This window comes from Thermobia domestica, chromosome 2, assembly GCF_964235325.1.
Source record: "Thermobia domestica chromosome 2, izTheDome1.hap1.1, whole genome shotgun sequence".
Taxonomy (NCBI): Eukaryota; Metazoa; Arthropoda; class Insecta; order Zygentoma; family Lepismatidae; genus Thermobia; species Thermobia domestica.
The window spans coordinates 311,129,592-311,148,596 of NC_137455.1; the positions used below are offsets into that span (position 1 = coordinate 311,129,592).

Sequence of the window (19,005 nt, forward strand, 5' to 3'; positions counted from 1 at the left end):
GTTACATTGCGACTGTTAGGATTAGAGATTAATATAACTAAGTTATTCGTGTCAATTTTCTGGTCAATGGCTTGTAACCTATATTTCTCAAACAATCCAGGAAGTATTGACATAAGAGAAGATTCCGGCTGTCAATTTTTTCTTTGCTACTAGGTCTACAGGAAGATGATAGTGTGAGCGCGCAGGAATTGTTATTTTTTTTTTTTTTAGCCGAGGAAAAACAATTCTGCTGAGGTTGTTCTATAATACGAATTAGAAATGCTGACAGCGAATTTTCCTGTTTCTCTGTCGGGATTATCTGCTTCCTTGGTTTCATGTAAAGAGAAATTACGTTTTTATTTAAATCAATAGTGGCGTAGTGCGCTGGAGGAAATCTACGCCCAAAATAACGGGCATCGTAGTTTTATGGCTGATTCGAAAAGAAAGCTGTGTTTTCAAAAAGATCTGTTTTCCCGATAATCCTTTTAAAACAGTTGAAAGTGGAATTCTGTACCAAAGAGGTATGCTGTCCGAAGGCCAAAGTGAGACGGTAATAACTGTGCCAACTAAAGCTATCTGTGGTCCTGTTTTAATACTAATAGTCAAAATTGACTCTTAATTTCATTCTCCAACATAATAATTTCTCGCTGGTCCAATGAATTTTCCGACTGTTGTTCTCGAATAGGAATCTCATAGTTAATATCACACGAATCGTTTTTATTAACTGCCACCTTGTCTGTATTAGAATTTGACTGTTTTTGAGTATTGGACACCTTTTCAAGGGGCAACTTTATGCGTTTTTGTCATTTAAAACACACAAAAGCACGTGACCGAGCTTTCGACAAACCGCAAAGACCAGTATTTGGTCTTCTACAGGGGTGCCTTTGTTGATTCTGCGGTGGTGTCCTTCCCTGTTGTTACTTCCCTTCGCCGCCATTTTGAAAATAATTGTTTCTTTTCCTGTTTCCCTGCCTTCCGTTCTTAGGTTTATTCCTATAATTGGGCTGAGGAATAACGAAGGAAAGTTCCGCCATTTTGTTATCCAAAGTAGAAAATTCAGATTGAGGAAGATTTTTTCTGGGTGGGGAACGTCCCTAGGTTCGATAACATTATGTTGGTTTTGGTGATTGGATATAGGTACTTGACAGGGTGCTACTGTTGGATTAGGTTGACAATTGCTAACTTCATAATGATAAGCCGATGGCCATAAAGTGGGTTGAATCAGTACAGGGTATGTTTGTTGATTGTAGAATTGTACGTACACTTTTAGGATCGTTTGGTAACAAATAAGATGGGTTGAGGGATAGTTACTGAATTTTGGCCATATAGTGTATAATTTCTGTGCTAATTCTGCATGATCCCTCTTCCTTAGTAAATCATTGGCGGATTTCAATTGATTTAACCGAGTTTGCACCGTCTTTACTGTTTCAAATCTTTCGAGTGCTATTTTATTGAGGAAATCTCTCTGAAGACCTAAGGATAAATGATTAATTTTTTGCTCTTCCTATGCGTCCGATAACAACTGCCTTTTTGCCCTTAATTTACGTAAAAAAAATATTAAGAATGTCACTTCATCAGGTCCCTGCTGAATTTGAAATAGTTCTTGTTCAGCTTTATAAGTTGGTACTTTCGCTCTACTCAATGCTACTAGCTTGGCTTTAAGATTTTCATAGGTTAGTGCTCCGTATTGATTTTGATTTTTTAGTTGTAAGACTAAATCCAAAGCGGTATCCTGAAACTATATAGGCAAGACTTCTTTTTTTTTTTTTTTTTTTTCGCTGGCGACCATGACTGCATAGGGGCCATATGGTCGTATAACATAAAAATCTGTCCGGACCTTCGTGTACGTGGCCAGAATATTTAGTCAGGTGGGCATGCTGAATGACATGTTTCAGCATTCCCAAAAGTTGCGTTGCTATTGTCTCCAGCTCTATATGTCTGTCTACCAGACCTTGTCTCTGGCATAAATCGCACTAGAAGAGAAAGAAGAAGAGAGAAAAAGGAAAAAAGATGGAAATGTAGAAAAAGTGGTCTGACCTATTAATTCTGTGCCAAATATGAAGTTGGAATTTGGTTAATAATGAGAGCGTCCCGTACAAAACTTTTCGCGCGTATCACCGTATAATGTCTTTGAGGTAGAGTCAATAACAATTCAGGTGTTTCCCCTTCACCAATTTTATTACAAAATCTAAATACAGTTATCTTTGAATTTACAAAGAGCAATCTAATAATGTATTTCCTTATGAGTGACCAAGATGAAGGAGAAAGGTGTTTTTGCACGGTGCCCCTTTTGCTCAAAGCAGCCTCCAAAGCATCTGCAGGGTTTAGGTGAACTTGCAGGAAAACCTCCTCAGCCCAAAACAGCTTCGCGTGGTTTAGTGGTTGGGATCCCTAGTCCAAAGTGACCTCGGGTTTTGGTATAGGTGGACGCCCTAGTTCGAAGCGACCTCAGGAGCGGGTGTAGGTTATTTGATCAGCGGTCAAACTGATAGCTGGTTCCTCTTCAGGCTTCGCTTTTACAGATGGTCTCCTGGTGGCTCGTTCCTCTTTGGGCTCCGTCGTTTTGGTTTCGTGTCTTCCTGGTTGTAGTTTCTCATCTGCTTGTGGTGTTTCTAATAGTAGCATATGTTGTGGTAACATAGGCTTGCACTGAAAGTGGGGATTCTTACTATATATATATATGGTAACTTCGGCAAATAACGCACCAATTCAGCATATTGTTCTGGTGTTCGTTTTTATATCTAGAACCGTGCAAATTACATGGAGAATGGAGTGAACCCTTCGCTATAATGGAATGAGAAAACAAAGATCCTACACACAAATGTCGACCAGAACGCACTGATAATCGGAGTGAGTATGAAGTGGCGTTATTACCAGACGTGTCGGCAAATAACACCACTTGCTTTACAATAACGGAAAGGTGTTGGAATCGTGACGAAATACATTTTGAACACAACTAAACAATGTTCTTGGCAATGTGCTACCTGCTTTGCTGGTACACAAAACTCATAGTCATCGTACATGTCGTTAACCGATAACTCTTCTGATGATTGCGAACCTCTTAACTTAACAGCTGCAGTCATATGCAGCATTACTCGTCAGAGCCAGACATCAATGCACAACCGGCGTCACAAAATGTTCAGAAGTCACATTTAACAATGCTGTCTGAATCACATAATTCGTGAAACCAAATATTGCATTCAATACATTGAATTCACGTTTTAAGACCCCTGAGATCATAGTAATATCCTCCACAGTCCCCACGGAGCATATCTCCATCCTTCGTCTTTCCAGAGGATGCTTGTTTCTTCGTGTCGGGAGAAGTGAAAGGGTCGCTCTTGCGAATAGGTCTAGTGTTACCAATACTCCTCTGGTAGTAAGAGAAATCCACCTGGGATGAGATTTGCTCCTAGTTATTTTAGCTGTAGGCAGAAGCTCGTGGATGGAGTGAGCACTCGGTAATGTTGAAGGAGAGATGTAGGCTGGTCATGTGCTTGGAGGTGTTGGTGGAGGTTGCTGTTGCTCTGAGACATCATTTGGGGAAAAAGCGACATTGGGTATAGCATTTTTGTTAAAAGGGTGCCCTGTAGCGCTGAAGCCTGAAATTGTTGTCTGAGGTGTTGCTGAACGGAACCATTCCTGTGAAAACAGTTTTGGAAACTGTAGCTTCCCATGTGTTATTCCGGGATGCGTTCGTCCATAACTGTCAACTGCTACAGAGCAGTACAATTTTAGCGACTTGAAGAAGCTCTTGTCGAGCGGTTGAAGTTCATGGGTGCAATGTGCAGGCAAGCACAGCAGTTTAATATACGTGGTCTCAGCAGTATTTAAAATGGTAATATCAAGATGACTGCGATGGTAATCTACAATAAGCAGTGCTCGGCCAGGGATCCGATGTCTTGAAATGTTCCAGAAATGTACGGAATTCTCCCTTTGTAACAAAGCCTTAGGTGTCATTGCATAGGTGTTACCTGGAGGAAGATCAAAACCAAACTATTTTTTTATACTTTCCCTTGTATAAAACCATTGGAGGGATCTAATTTGAAACTGATACATTAGTGCACGCAATAACACTCATAGTTTCAACTTTTTCGTCATGTGTGGCATTAAATACTCGCTTGCTCCCTTTCTATACCAAAATTTTTAGGCTACTGTTGTACATTATAGTCCTGCATTTAATCCGCATTGTAAATAAGTTCAAGATTGCCACAAAAGGTTCATACCATCAAGTGTATTTCCCAAAATAATAGGTCTATAATATAGTAACAAATAGAATAATACCAGCAGTGCCCCTCCGAATACTAAGTATGTCCCCCGTTTTTCGGAAAGAATCACTGCTTATGTTTATCATATTTCACTTCGATTTTTTAAAATATGAAACCCATGTCAATTGCCGCCTTCGCCATGACCATTTGACCTGTGCGTAAATACGGGCCTGTTTGGAGGCTTAAGCATTACTCTTATTGGCTGATGTTGAGATCGCTCAAGGGTAAGGTGCTGAAAACGTCAAACTTAATAAATAAATAAATAAATAAATAAAGCATTTTCGGTCCCTTACAGAGTGTATGCCACCATTATGTTATGTACTAGTACTAGGAGGTTACATAGGATACATTAGTTTCTCTCGTTTATGTTGTTAAAAAGATTAAATATTGAGTAGAGTATGTTGTAAATACCAAATTGTTTCCGTAAATAATATTATCAGTGTGATCTCAATCATTAGTTAGATAAAATTGATTAATTTGTTTAAATTTAACGGAGACTTCAGCATCGAGGATATTTTAAATTAGTCAAAGAAAACATATCTAAATATCAAAATATAAAATTTAACTACCAAACACTAAAGAACTATTATAGGAGGCAATTACAAGTTTAGGCATCCTGAAATACAAAGAAATAGGGATTTTCGGTAAGCTCAACTTGAGTTATTATTTTACGGAAATGCCTTACTTTTCTTTTAGGGTTCTTTTATAGGTGTTTCTGTTATGGCTGCTGGTCGACTAGAACATTTGTGATATAGTGCCAATGCATACCGTAAAATTCTATTTCATTAATTTACCTTAATATATTGGAATAAAACACTTTTTTTTAATTACTCAACAAAAAACTTGAGTTCGTATTTTGTAGAGTTTTACCAACAGGATTCCCCTAGCAACTGAAGAATTTTGTGGATACAAAAGTTATGTCAAAACAGAATTTTATATAGGAGTATAAATTACAATCATTAAACAATCCAAACCCGTCCGTAAAAGAATACTTTTATATTTCATCATAGGGCATTAAGATGATTAACACTCACTTCGTGACTCATATTATAACCTAATCTCAAATTCAGCTTTAAGCCGATGAGTAGAATTATCATAATACAAATACAAGTTCTTACAGGACATGTAAGGACATACACTTGAGTTGTTCTTATCTCAGGCTGACTGTTACAGCTCGTGTGACTACTATGTAAGTCAGTTCAATTTATAGTATGATAGTTTTTGTGTTTTTGCACACACATGCCACTGTAATCAACTTTTTTTCGGAAATGGTAAAGCATTTCGTATAGAGCCAGTTCATGTTGTTTACTATTTCAACCCCTAGAAGCATTATACAATTCTTTTAAATGTCATCTTACTTGGTTATCTTCTATAGTTCCCTGTGTAGAATTTGACATAAAGTTAATATATTGATATATATATTAAAGTTAATAGTTAATAGTTTGACATATATTTAATTTTTAGAAGAACCAGCACGATTGCTTGGGTAAAAATTCTCATGTTACAAGGATTGGTTGATTATTTTGGAGTTTTACGTTCCTTTTAGAACAAAGACTGTATAAAACGTTAGCAGGGACGTACAGAAGGGGAGGGTCATAGGGTCCGTACTCACCCCCGACTATTCTGTTTAGTTTATTCTGTAAATTCATGAGCTCTGACCTGGATGCGAACGCTGGTCTCCCGTCCCAAAGGCAAGTATTAACAATATAGCAACGAGAAAATGATTACGCGTTACTGCTTTCTGTTTTTACTAGATGAGCTTCCATGAGGAAATCGGCTCCGTAGTCCACCAAAGAATAAGGGAACATGCAGTAGCCAAACTACCAAAGGTAGTCGAGAAGCACAGTTGATTAGGGTGGTGAAAGCTCCGGGACGGGTGCCACGAAGGCAAACGACTACTGAAAAGATGAATACATAGCATAAGGAAGACTTTATTTTCACACGCGATTTGCAATAGTCCCTACTTGATTCAATACATTATCACTAACGCAATCTTCAACTGTTTTTGAATAATTCCCATTATTCTCCCTGGCACTGCAGTGATATCTATGCTTCAACCGAGGGCGCCGATCCTGGGATGGGCAAGGGGGCCCGGGCCCCCATTGTATTTATGAATATAAAATATTTGGCATAATTGGAGTGTAATTTGTCTTAAAATCTTCATATATATACCTTCTGCATATGAATGGACCTCCAAATTTACAGAGAAATCGGCGCCCTTGGCTTCAACTATTCTTCGAAGTCCTCGCATTGCCAGTTTAAAGTCATAAGTAACATAGTGACTTATGTATGTTGGTGAACACATTTACCTATTTGTGTTTAGGATTTGGTGCAAATTAGGAACATAGTACGACTTTTGCAAAATTTTGGAGGTAAAATCTGTTAATTCGCAAAAAGAATGATATGGAACTTGTTCATGTAGCTGGCCAGTCTGTAGTTCATATATTAACCACCTATTTTATGTTTACATGTATTATAAGACTACTAGTGTTGTACAACGCTTAAAATAAGTGACTTCATTTGAAAGAGCTCTGTATAAGATGTTATTTTCTGCTCACAGTATATTTCTGCACAATGTATATACAAAAGCGTATTTTATACAAGGAATGTTCACGTTTTGCACACATGGTTGTAATGTTGTTATTAGTTACAACATGATGATGAAATTTTAGATGAGCGCTCTTTGTATTTACAAATGTAGCTTACTACCTTGAGACCATAACAACTGTTACAAAAATTCATATCACTGCGAATCAACATTAGAGTGCTCGTAAATACAACATATAAGCACTAATCTAACCTAACACACTCTACTCTTTTCTATTAACCTAACTTACTCTACTCTTCTATTAGCCTAATCTACTCTACTAATCTAACCTAGTCTATTTTACTAACCTAATATATGCTTCTAACGTTCTGTACTAACCTAGTATAACTACTCTATTAACCTATCTTACTCTATCCTACCCTACTAACCTAATTCTTGTTTCTAGCAACTACCCGGCAACTACCATCATAGGTTGGTATTACAGCTTTTTCGCATGACTAATAGTTTTATGTCATTTTAATTTGAAGGCATATTATCAAGTTGTTCATAGTTATTTGGGCATGTGCCAAGAAAATAAGTATACCAAGAAAATACCTTAGGATATTATTTAAAACAAAAATAGCGATCAAAATTAATTTTTAAAAACTGGTGCCAATATTCCTAATCTTCAGGCAGTATTTTAACTTACAACATAAATTGATAATACAGTACTTAAAAATTATATTGAAAATCAACAAATTTTACCTGTATATTTTCCAAATAGTTGAAAATATAAGTTGAGTCTGCACCAACAACTTTATGAAATTTACCAAAAAAGCATTCAATATTTTAAGTGCCGTTTCCTCAAAATATCAGATTCAATATTGAAGAATTTTGAACAAATTGCACTAAAGCATATCACAAGAGCTAGGTCTAATTACCCCGTCTCCCAGAGGTAAAACCAACTATTGTAAAATTTAAAATGTAAGTGCTAAAAAACGAAGAACAAATAGAAAATAGATTTTCTGTTTCTCAAAGAAACGATTCATATATATTTTTTTAAAAATTTAACGTGACCGAACGTTATAAAAATTGTTTCAAAAATAAATAAAAATAATTTTTATTAAAATAAACAAAATAGTTAATTTCTGCTACTATACTCTTTTTACCCCTTCCATTACGTCAATTGAAGTTCTATATATTCAGATGCAGATCTAGGTTCCAGTCTCCAGTTACCTATATAACTCGTGTTCTGAACCACATAGTCACACAGTATTTATTTTGTAGCATTTATAGTGCAGTCAAATTACGAAAAAGTAAGGAACAAATTAGTAACCAACTGAAAATTGGTACATATGTTGAGAATGATATTCTAAACAACATACTAAAAGTCCTCTGAAATTCCACGTGACCTTCGCCACCATATTGGAAAATGGCCGCTGGAAAGGTCTGGTTAACAATACCCAGATATAAATAGCAATATATTCGCTAAAGATAAATTTAGTGCCATTTATAGAGCATACATAACAAAATATTTTTTATAGAGAAACATTTTTTCATAAAACTCATACTTTTAGAAATATTTAGTTCTAAATTCTAAAATTCCGAAAATTACCGTCAAACTGATTTAAAATTTTATTGAACTTAGGAAGTAATTATTAACAAGTTAAAATTTGACATAGATGTTGGTTAAGTTAAATGACATACTAAAATCCCACAACTTCTTCGTTTGCCATATTGGAAAATGTCCAACTGTCGGAAGTAATTGAAAGATGATATTTTGTTAAGTGAAATACAAAATCTGGAACGGGCTAAATAATTGAGAAACTGTAAATGCAGTCGATCCGTAGTCAATTGGAATTAATGCTGATGCGAGGGGAAAAACATTATGACGTGTTTAATGTTATCGTCCGTAATCTTGTGGCCGCCATCTTGGAATTAACTTCTTTATTTTAAATGGCAACGTGGTCGTGTGACATATTAAATAACATCCTCGTTCGAAGAGAAACCCAACAGTAAGGTTATTTTTTCAAACCTTGCAACAGTTTTGAAGTTGTGAATAGATTTAGGATATGTTATGTGTGAAATTCTGTGAAATGTGCAGTGCGAAATTTCGAATTGAATTATAAAGTAAAAATAAGCTTTGTAACATCTCATATTACAGTGAGATTAGCAACCGCACTAGGATAATACAAAACTTAATTGGATAGATGCATTAATGATGCAAGGTGCAGGTAAGGTAATAGTGTGGTGTGGAATATGGGGTGAAAAACTTATCGGACCTGTTTTCATGGATGAGACGTCGGATGCTGCACAATAAGGAGGTATGAAAACACTGTTATGATACTTTTGTTGAACGAGGAAGGGTGATTCCATCAATATTGGCAACAAGATGGACCACCGCCGCATTATGGTCGTAATGTAATCGATGGCTCAATGAACATTTCCCCGGTTCCTGGACAGGTCGGCATGGACCAGTTGAGTAGCCAGCAAGGTCCCCCGACCTACCTCCGTTGGATTTCTATCTTTGGGGGCACTATATTTTTCCGGAAAATTTTCCGTTCTAAAAAAATTTCAGTAATCAAGTAACAATTCCTCAGCAATCATGAAATTGATTGAATTCATGTATAGAAATATTAAAAAGTGAAAGATCGTTTAAAGAATCTGAAAATTTTCATGGCTCAGACAATTTTCGGTACTATGTAGGAACAAGTTAAACAATTTTTCATGAATCCAAATATTTTAAGCCTTATATGAAAAAAATGAAGAACTTTTTATGAGTCGGAAAGTTTTCATAATTTTGAAGCAAGAAGTAAAACAACTTTTTTGTGAATCGGAAAGTTTTATTGCTTTGTAGAAACAAGTGAGAGGAATTTCATAGATCGGAAAATTTTCATCACTATGTAGAAACAAGTGGAAAACACTTTTCATAGGCCTGACAATTTTGGATATTATGTAAAGTGATGTTAGGTGGAAAATTTTCCACTATATTTAACTACACATAGAGCTACAAAATTGAATTTCAGCAGAGGAAAGTTATTCAGCAACACATTATAATTTTCCAATTAGCTTTCGGGAACCGGAAAATTTTCAATTTCAAGTTGGGAAATAAAATTTTACAGTGTTTCTCTCTCTCTCTCTTGCTCTGCGAGCTCCTTCGTTGCTAAGCGGTTAGCATACGCGTCTTTGGCATGGGAAACCTGGCTTCGATTCCCAGCGGGAGCTCATATAGTTCGGATTCCACGTTAATCAGTTGGTACCTTTTTATACAGTCTCGCTGTTGAAAGGACGTTAAACTCAAAGTCAACTCAATTCAACTACTCTCTCTCTCTCTTTCTCTCTCTCTCTATCTCTCTCTCTCTCTCTCTCTCTCTCTCTCTGTGTGTGTGTGTGTGTATGTATGTATGTAAAGTGCAGAGAACATATCTCGAGTTCGTAGAGTACAAATATCCCATTCTATTTTCTAAAATTTCAATTTACTAAAAGTCATGAATATTTTCCGATTCATAAAAACATTCTCCACTTATTCATTCGATTCATGAAAAATTGTTCCACTTGCTCCTACATAGCACTGAAAATTGTCTAAGCCATGATAATTTTCAGATTCTTTAAAGATCTTTCACTTTTTAACGTTTCTATATATGAATTCAATTGATTTTATGAATACTGACGAATTGTTACTTGATCATTGATATTTGTTAAGAACAATTTTTTCCGGAAAAATATAGAAGAAAATTTTCCACCTCACATCACGGCTAAATAACGATGTAGGAATAAGTGGAGTATGTTTTTACGAATCGGAAAATTTTCCGTTTCAAAATTTTCCGGAAAATTTTCATCACTGTACAGGACAGACAATTTTTCGATTCATGAAAACTTGTTCCACTTGTTCCTACATCGTACTGAAAATTGTCTGAGCCATGAAAATTTTCAGATTCTTTAAACGATCTTTCACTTTTTAACATTTCTATACATGAACTCAATCAATTTTATGAATACTGACGAATTGTTACTTAATCACTGATATTTAAGAACGGAAAAATATAGAAGAAAATTTTCCACCTCACATCTTGACTAAACAATGATGTAGGAATAAGTGGAGTATGTTTTTGTGAATCGGAAAATTTTCCGGAAAATTTTCCGTTTCAAAATTTTCCGGAAAATTTTCATCACTGGTCTCATGGTTAGGGATATGCATAGAACAGAACGGTGGGCATGCTGAACCTGTCATATGATTGTAATTCTCATGTGTTTTAGATCTCTCTTTTCCTGATTATTAAATAATACGTAATGTCAGATGTTACAAAGTTTGTTTTTACTTTATAATTCAATTCGAAACTTCGCACTACACATTTCACAGAATTTCACACATAACATATCCTAAATCTATTTACAACTTCAAAACTGTTGCAGGGTTTGGAAAAATAATCTTACCGTTTGGTTTCTCTTCGAATGAGGATGTTATTTAATATGTCACACGACCACGTTGCCATTTAAAATAAAGAAGTTAATTCCAAGATGGTGGCCACAAGATTACGCACAATAACATTAAACACGTCATAATGTTTTCCCCTCGCACCAACATTGATCCCAATTGACTACGGATCGACTGCATTTACAGTTTCTCAAATATTTAGCCCATTCCAGATTTTGTATTTCACTTAACAAAATATCATCTTTCAATTACTTCCGACAGTTGGAGATTTTCCAATATGGCAAACGAAGAAGTTGTGGGATTTTAGTATGTCATTTAACTTAACCAACATCTATGTCAAATTTTAACTTGTTAATAATTACTTCCTAAGTTCAATAAAATTTCAAATCAGTTTGACGGTAGTTTTCGGAATTTCAGAATTTAGAGCTAAATAATTCTAAAAGTATGAATTTTATGAAAAATTGTTTCTCTTTCAAAATATTGTATTATCTATGTTCTATAAAACGAAACTAGGTTTATCTCTTTATGTTCTACCATAGCGAAGATATTGCCATTTTTATCTGGATATTAATTAGACCTTTCCAGCGGCCATTTTCCAATAGAGCGGCGAAGGTCACGTGGGATTTCAAGGGACTTTTAGTATGTTGTTTAGAACATCATTCCCACGATCTGTACCAATTTTCAGCTTTTTATTAATTTTTTCCTTTCTTCATTAAAATTTGAGCTTCATTTACTGCACTAATAAATTTAAAGTACAAATTTATGAAAATGATTCATAAAAATGAAAGATGGAGGATGAATCTCGATCTTCATTTTCTTTTCACAACTAAAAGATTCCGATTCGTTACCAGAAGATGGTTTACGAGGTATGTACTTCGACCTAGACATTAAGACCCAGTTTCTACCAAGTGGACCTTTTGGTGTGTTAACACCCTGTGCGTAGGTTTTCTCAGGGTTTTGACGTTTATTTCCATTTTCATCATTTCATTGTTATCATCTATCTCATCATCACCGTCTTCTTTGTGTCCAGTGCACAACCCAAACACCCATCATAGAGGGTAGATAACCGAAATCTTGAAAATTTCAATTTTTTTGCAAATTTTTGTACGTACAAGGAACAACTCATACTCAAGGAAACCATAACTCATTCAAGAATTCATCAGATTGTTTTTATTGTTTATACCTGTGTTCCGTTCTTCTATACCAAAGATTTGTTCTGTTTATGTTGAATTCACTTCAGCCCATGTCAGAACTAGTACCGGTAGCTCTTACTAAAATGTCATCTATCACTCAAGTAGAGATGGTTGGGAATTCTCAGATAGATTATACAATATACCATCAATAATGAATTATTATTATTTTACGAAAATAAATGTGAAATGTATTTTCTTTAATCATGAGGGAGAAATAAGTGAATCCTTATTTCTGACTAACTTCAACTCCAGGTAGTATGGAATCTGTAAAAGCCTCAATAATAAACACATTCATAGTTTTGTATCAAAATTACACAGATTTTTTTAAATGACTGTTATCGTGAAACTTTCTTTTATTAAAATTGAGAAGAGAGGATACCACCATTTAATTTTCACTGATTTCTTTTAACTCAACTCAGAGGATGATTGCGGAACACGAAAGAAAATATGTTCGCTATAACATAGAGAATATGCTATACTCAGTTTAAAAAAAAAAAAAAAAAAAAAACTATTTTTAAAAATACCGAGAAATATGTTCTTTTCTGAACTGGGGAAGGGTAAAGTAATCCTTTCATTTTTGGAGTAACAGATTTTAACCTCTAGTTGTAGAGATGATCAGAATGACCAAAAAATTATGTTATATTGTTTCTGAACAGAAAGCTGTATGGAGGAACACATCAAAAAAGTTAAGGAGGAACAATGTGGGTTCAGGGGGGATAAGGACACAAGAGGTACAATTGAATTATTAAGGGTAATCAGTGAAAGGTTTATCCAGAAAAGAGAAAGAGGTGGATGTTGAATTTATTGATATATAAAAGGCTCTTGATACCTCAGTGGGGAATTGTTTTTGAAAGAAGGTTAGGTTGGAATGGAAAGAGATAAGATTCATAAGAAACTTCTAAATGAACCAACAAGTAAGTGTCTGAATACGGGATGAAATGACACAGGAGAGTGCAACTGGAAGTGAAGTCCGATAGGGATGTCGTCTCTCGCCAACATTGTTTAATATCTATCTAGAAGAGATAATGATAATGATGACGGCATTTCGGTAGGAGGTAGAATGATTAGGTGTATACGGTTTCTAGATGATATGACGCTTATTGTGCATTCTGAAGAAAATCCGGTAGATGTTTTTAAAAACTTGAGGATGGGCTGCGAAGAATATGGCATAAAAATAAATGTTAGACAGGCCAAAGCCATGGTGATTGGAACGAAGCAGTCGATGTGAAATACAGAAATAGGAGAGGAGAAAATAGAACAGATGACTTGTTTTCGATAAATGGGTAGTATTATTATTAGTAATGAAATTAAGTGCGAACATCGTAGGAAGAAATAAAAGTAACGATAGGAATGGAGAAAGATGATTTTAGAAGGAAGAAAACTCTATTTTGTGCGACCTTGAATAAAACGTTGAGAAAAATCTCATAAAATACTTCGTGTGAAGTGTTGTACGGTATGAGACAGAAACATAGACATTACGCAAAAGTGATTACAAACGATTGGAAGCTTTCGAATTGTGGGTGTAGAGAAGAATGGATAATTAGCTGGGTCGCGCAGAAAAAGAATGAGTGGGTGTTAGAAATGTTGGGGGAGAAAAGAACAATTTTAGATGTTATTGAAAAGAGGAGAAACTGGTTGAGACATTGGCTGAGAAGGAATTTTTCATGATTGACATGTTTGGAAAGGTGGCAGGAAAGTGAGACAGGGAACGTACACTCATGTCCAAAATTATTGTCGCATATCTATAATTGTCTTATTGTAAGAATATAATTTGATAATAATTTTGCAGGATACTTTTAATACTGATACTATGTACATAATCGGGAAATGTATATTTGTGGTAAATTTCATAGGAACAGAATTATAAATACGAAAATTAGAATGAGTAAAATAAAATGTTGCTAAATGGACAACAAAATTTTATTTTCGTTTTATTGTTCTTATTTACTGCTCTTTTGACATGAAACTTTCCACATGCATGTCTTTGCCGATTGTACACATACTAACATTATAAGAAATACCGAGCGAATTCGTTATCAAATTATATTTCTAGAACAACATATTTATAGACATGCGACAATAATTTCGGACATGAGTGTACAATTGATTGACGGTATAAAAGCAGAAAAATCGTACGTGAAAACGAAGAGGGTAACTGAAGACTGTGGACCATGGAAGCTGTCAGTTGCAGAAAGTGACATGCCAATAATGGCAGTATATCTATGGGTATACTTGATGGATTGCTCTCTGTGGTGAACAAACACCGTGTGCGTGGATTTTCTCCAGGTTCTCCCGTGTCCTCCCACTTCCTTCATTCCACCGTTTCATTCATTTCTCATCATCACTGTCTCCTTTAACCTAGCCGACGTAACCGAGGAAGGTAAAACTTAAAGATTTCATTTCATTTCTTGATGGATTGTAACCTAAAACAATACAGTTATTTATACAGATTAAACAGACGGATAAACACACATATGTCGACCGAATGAATGGTGTATACTTAGCTACTCACGCTTCAATTACTCAGAAGAAAAAAAAGAGAGGGAACAATAATAGACAAAGACCTTAACAGTTTCGTAATAAGCTTACCCTAGCATTAGACGCCCGCAATTTTTTTCTAGCTGCTTTTTACAGTTTCATTCTTATACCTTTTAACTGTTGAGGAGAAATATTGTTTTGTTTTTGAGTGTTACCTTCTTCGGAAGAAAATCCGCTTGTAACTAATTAAATACGCGTAAAGTTACATTTTTTGCAACTTCACTTCCGGGTGCATTTTTCAAGTTCACCTTTTGCCAAAGACAATTGGCAATTGTTTCACTGCAAAAAGTTTGGTAAGTTCTTCATTATTAAGTTTCGCATTTTAGAGGTTGCGCTTTCTGCATCGTAAGGAAACAAGGTGGGAAGAGTGAAAAGTGTCAAAATTTAGGCGCGAGTTACGTAAGGAAATGATAGCATATTGAAGATTTGTTTTCATCTGAAAGATGTTCACAAACTCCCGGAGGCGATTCCTGATATCCAAAGAAGACAAAACGTTCTCTTGCATGTTGTCGCATTCCGGGTCGTGTACGAGTGACAGAAGTGCTCATCTTAGAATCGAAATACCAATCGTGACAATTGGAACGAAACAGCAAAATGTGCACTTACTTCGGGAAGGGATTCGTTAACATCAAAAGAAGACAAAAAGTTCTCTTGCATGTTGTCCAATTCCGCGTCGTGTACGAGTGCCAATTTGGAATCAATACTCGAATCCTGACAATTGGAACAGAATAGGAAGATGTGCAAAGAGTGCATGATACGGAATTCGACAACACGCAAGACTTTTTGTCTTCTTTTGATGTTACGAATCACCTCTCGAAGTATTCTATATATATACGGATATAACTTCTAGTGCTAAGTGTAAGAATATACGTGCTTCTGAATAATCAAAATAGTAAATTACTTTTGCTTCTTCAAAATATGTATCATGATAAAGAAACTTGGAAAGTTATAGTTTATTTTATATTTTGTATTTTCTGTTAAGTTTGAGGAATTTGTTACCTAGAATTTTCATGTAATATGTATTCCTCATTTTTTGGCCTGGTATAGGGATGCGCACAAGACAAGATTTGTGGCTGCCTCGTCTCGAAAATGTGCTGTAAAAGTGATGTCTCGACTCGAAAAATGTATATTTCTCTATTGGAAGAGCCGTATCTCGACTCGAATTTTGTCAGGAAAATCCTGTCTCGAGTCGTCTCGTGCGCATCCCTAGCCTGGTATTTTCTTGTTAAAACTGATATACTAATGTCGGATATGAGAGATATTCAAGTTCTTTATTATTTGACTGACATGTGACGTATTATTTCATTAACATGTATAAGGAATATGTTGTAAATAAATATATATTCTAATTACATAATATTCTATTCCAGTATGAATTCGAAATAGTTAAGAGTATTAGTTATTACAGCAGTTCTACTTCACCTCTATTCTGCGGAACAAAATTCCGTGCGCGATTGAATTCGTAACTTTTAAACGCAACTAATGAGAGCTTAAATAACGTTATCTTTTCCAATTTTCATCAAAAACACTAACTTTTAAACCGTGAACATAAAATATCCTAGTAAAGTGGGTGCTCAAGAGAAAGAGTTTTACTAAAGAAAATTGAAAGAGAAATTCTCTTATTTGGGTTTCCATTAATTGAAAATAGGAAAAATTCCGAAAAAATAATATGTAGAACATGAAATATCCCTTTCTCGAAAAAGTATGAAGAACAGTAAAAGGTGAAACAAGAATTCTTGTTTCTCCTATATGTAAGGTGAAACGGAGGCAACGATGTATGAATAACTTCCTTCGCTACTGTACTCAAAAGTGGAATAAGCCAAACATAAAGTCGTCTTTCCAAGTTTATACGTCTTTAGCGGTCAGTAATACATAAACCGAACCTGTTGTTGTTGAACTCAAGGAAACAGATTATTCATCGGACCACATGACTCTTTTCCAACTATCGGCGGTGACGATTTATGTTCTCGGAACCAGTGGCGTATGCAGAATTTTATCAAGGGGATCAAGTACTCAATCTTATATTCTTTCAAGACAGTCGTGGTTTTCTTTTATATATCAGGTAACCAAGAAAGTTTGTTCGGTTTTCGTCACTCATTAAACACGGTTCACATAAATCATAAACACCCAATTTTATTCTTCAAAATAATCACCATTGGGTTAATGACATGTTCCCGACAAGATACAAGCTTATAAATGCATTTAAAAAAACTTTTCTGGAGTCCAAAATATGTGATCATCTTTGTGGCATCGTCGCACTTACGGAATTGCTGTTTCCGCAGTTGGTTATCGATCACCAAAAACAGGTAATAGTCCAATGGGGTGATGTCCGAGGAATAGGGTGGTGAGGCAGAACTTTCCGGCCTAGTCTTTTGATCACCTCTTTGGTCGCTTTTGCCATATGAGGTTTGGTAAGATAGTGAAGGAGGAGAACTCTTCTTCTGCTGATAAGTGCTCACTGCTTCTGGAGAAGTGCAGTGAACCTCTTTACAATTGTGACAATAGACTTCGCCTGTTATGGTTTTTCTGCTTTCTAGAAACTCATAGTGGACTATGCCAGATCAGGTCCATCAAACTCATAGCATTACCTTCGTTTGCTGAATATCTGGTTTAGCGGCCAATGAGACCGGACAAGAAGTCGACAAGATGTTTCCTCTTTCGGTTATCATACATGATTCATTTTTCGTCACATGCTATGATTTGGTTTAGGAACGAGGCTTTATTAAAGCGCGACAGCAACGACAAAAAGAAGTTCAACCATTGCAGCTTGTTCTTCTCGGATAGGACATGAGGAACCCACTTGCTTACCTTCCATGTCATTCCAAGATTATGAAGACGTGATCGAATGGTTTCGCAGCTTTGTTTCCTAATTTGTACTCGTAAAGCAAAATAGGCCTCCAAATCTCCTTTTCCAACTATATTTTCTTTTGAAGACTGCACTTCCTACAAAACCGATAGCGAAAAATGTGATGCACTGAACAACTCTCTATTGAATAAGGTTTGAAACTAACGTAAACTGTATGACGTCATTAGAATCAATTTGACCACACTAACGCGACAAATGTAACTTCTCAAAAACCGCACGAACTTTCTTGGTTACCTTATATACACTATGCGATCAAAAGTATCCGGACACCTGGCTGAAAATAACTTACAAGTTCGTGGCGCCCTCCATCGGTACTGCTGGAATTCAATATGGTGTTAGCCCACCCTTAGCCTTGATGACAGCTTCCACTCTCACAGGCATACTTTCAATCAGGTGCTGGAAGGTTTCTTGGGGAATGGCACTCTATTCTTCACGGAGTGCTGAACTGAGGAAAGGTATCGATGTAGGTCGGTGAGGCCTGGAACGAAGTCGGCGTTCCAAAACATCCCATAGGTGTTCTATAGGATTCAAGTCAGGACTCTGTGCAGGTCAGTCCATTACAGGGATGTAATGGTCGTGTAACCACTCCGCCACAGGCAGTGTAGTATGAACAGGTGCTCGATAGTGTTGAAAGATTCAATCGCCATCCCCGAATTGCTCTTCAACAGTGGGAAGCAAGAATGTGCTTAAAACATCAACGTAGGCCTGCGCTGTGAGAGTGAAACCGAAACAACAAGGGGTGCAAGCCCCCTCCAAGAAAAACACGATTACACCATGACATCACCACCTCCGAATTTTACTGTTGGCACTATGCACGCTGACAGATGACGTTCACCACGCATTCGCCATACCCACACCGTGATTCGTCAGTCCACACAACGTTTTTCCACTGTTCAATCGTCCAATGTTTACGCTCCTTACACCAAGCGAGGCGTCGTTTGGCATTTACCTGCGTGATGTGTGGCTTATGAGCAGCTGCTCGACCACGAAATCCAAGTTTTCTCACCTCACGCCTAACTGTCATAGTACTTGGAATGGATCTTGATGTAGTTTGGAATTCCTGTGTGAAAGTCTGGATGGATGTCTGTCTATTACACTTTACGACCCTCTTCAACTGTCGGCGGTCTCTGTCAGTCAACAAACGAGGTCGGCCTGTACGCTTTTGTGCTGTACGTGTCCCTTCACGTTTCCACTTCACTATT

The 19,005-nt window shown here is 36.2% G+C and overlaps 1 protein-coding gene across 4 annotated transcripts in view; it reads right to left on the minus strand.

The window, feature by feature from the left end:
- The window catches only part of LOC145678617 (uncharacterized), a 75,600-nt gene extending 67,598 nt beyond the window's left edge, over positions 1-8,002 (minus strand). For all 4 annotated transcript variants that reach the window (XR_014130418.1, XR_014130417.1, XR_014130416.1 and 1 more), the window contains exon 1: positions 7,537-8,002. The gene's annotated coding sequence lies outside the window, so the exon portion shown is untranslated. The remainder of the gene's footprint in view (positions 1-7,536) is intronic.
- Between the last annotated feature and the right edge of the window lie 11,003 nt (positions 8,003-19,005).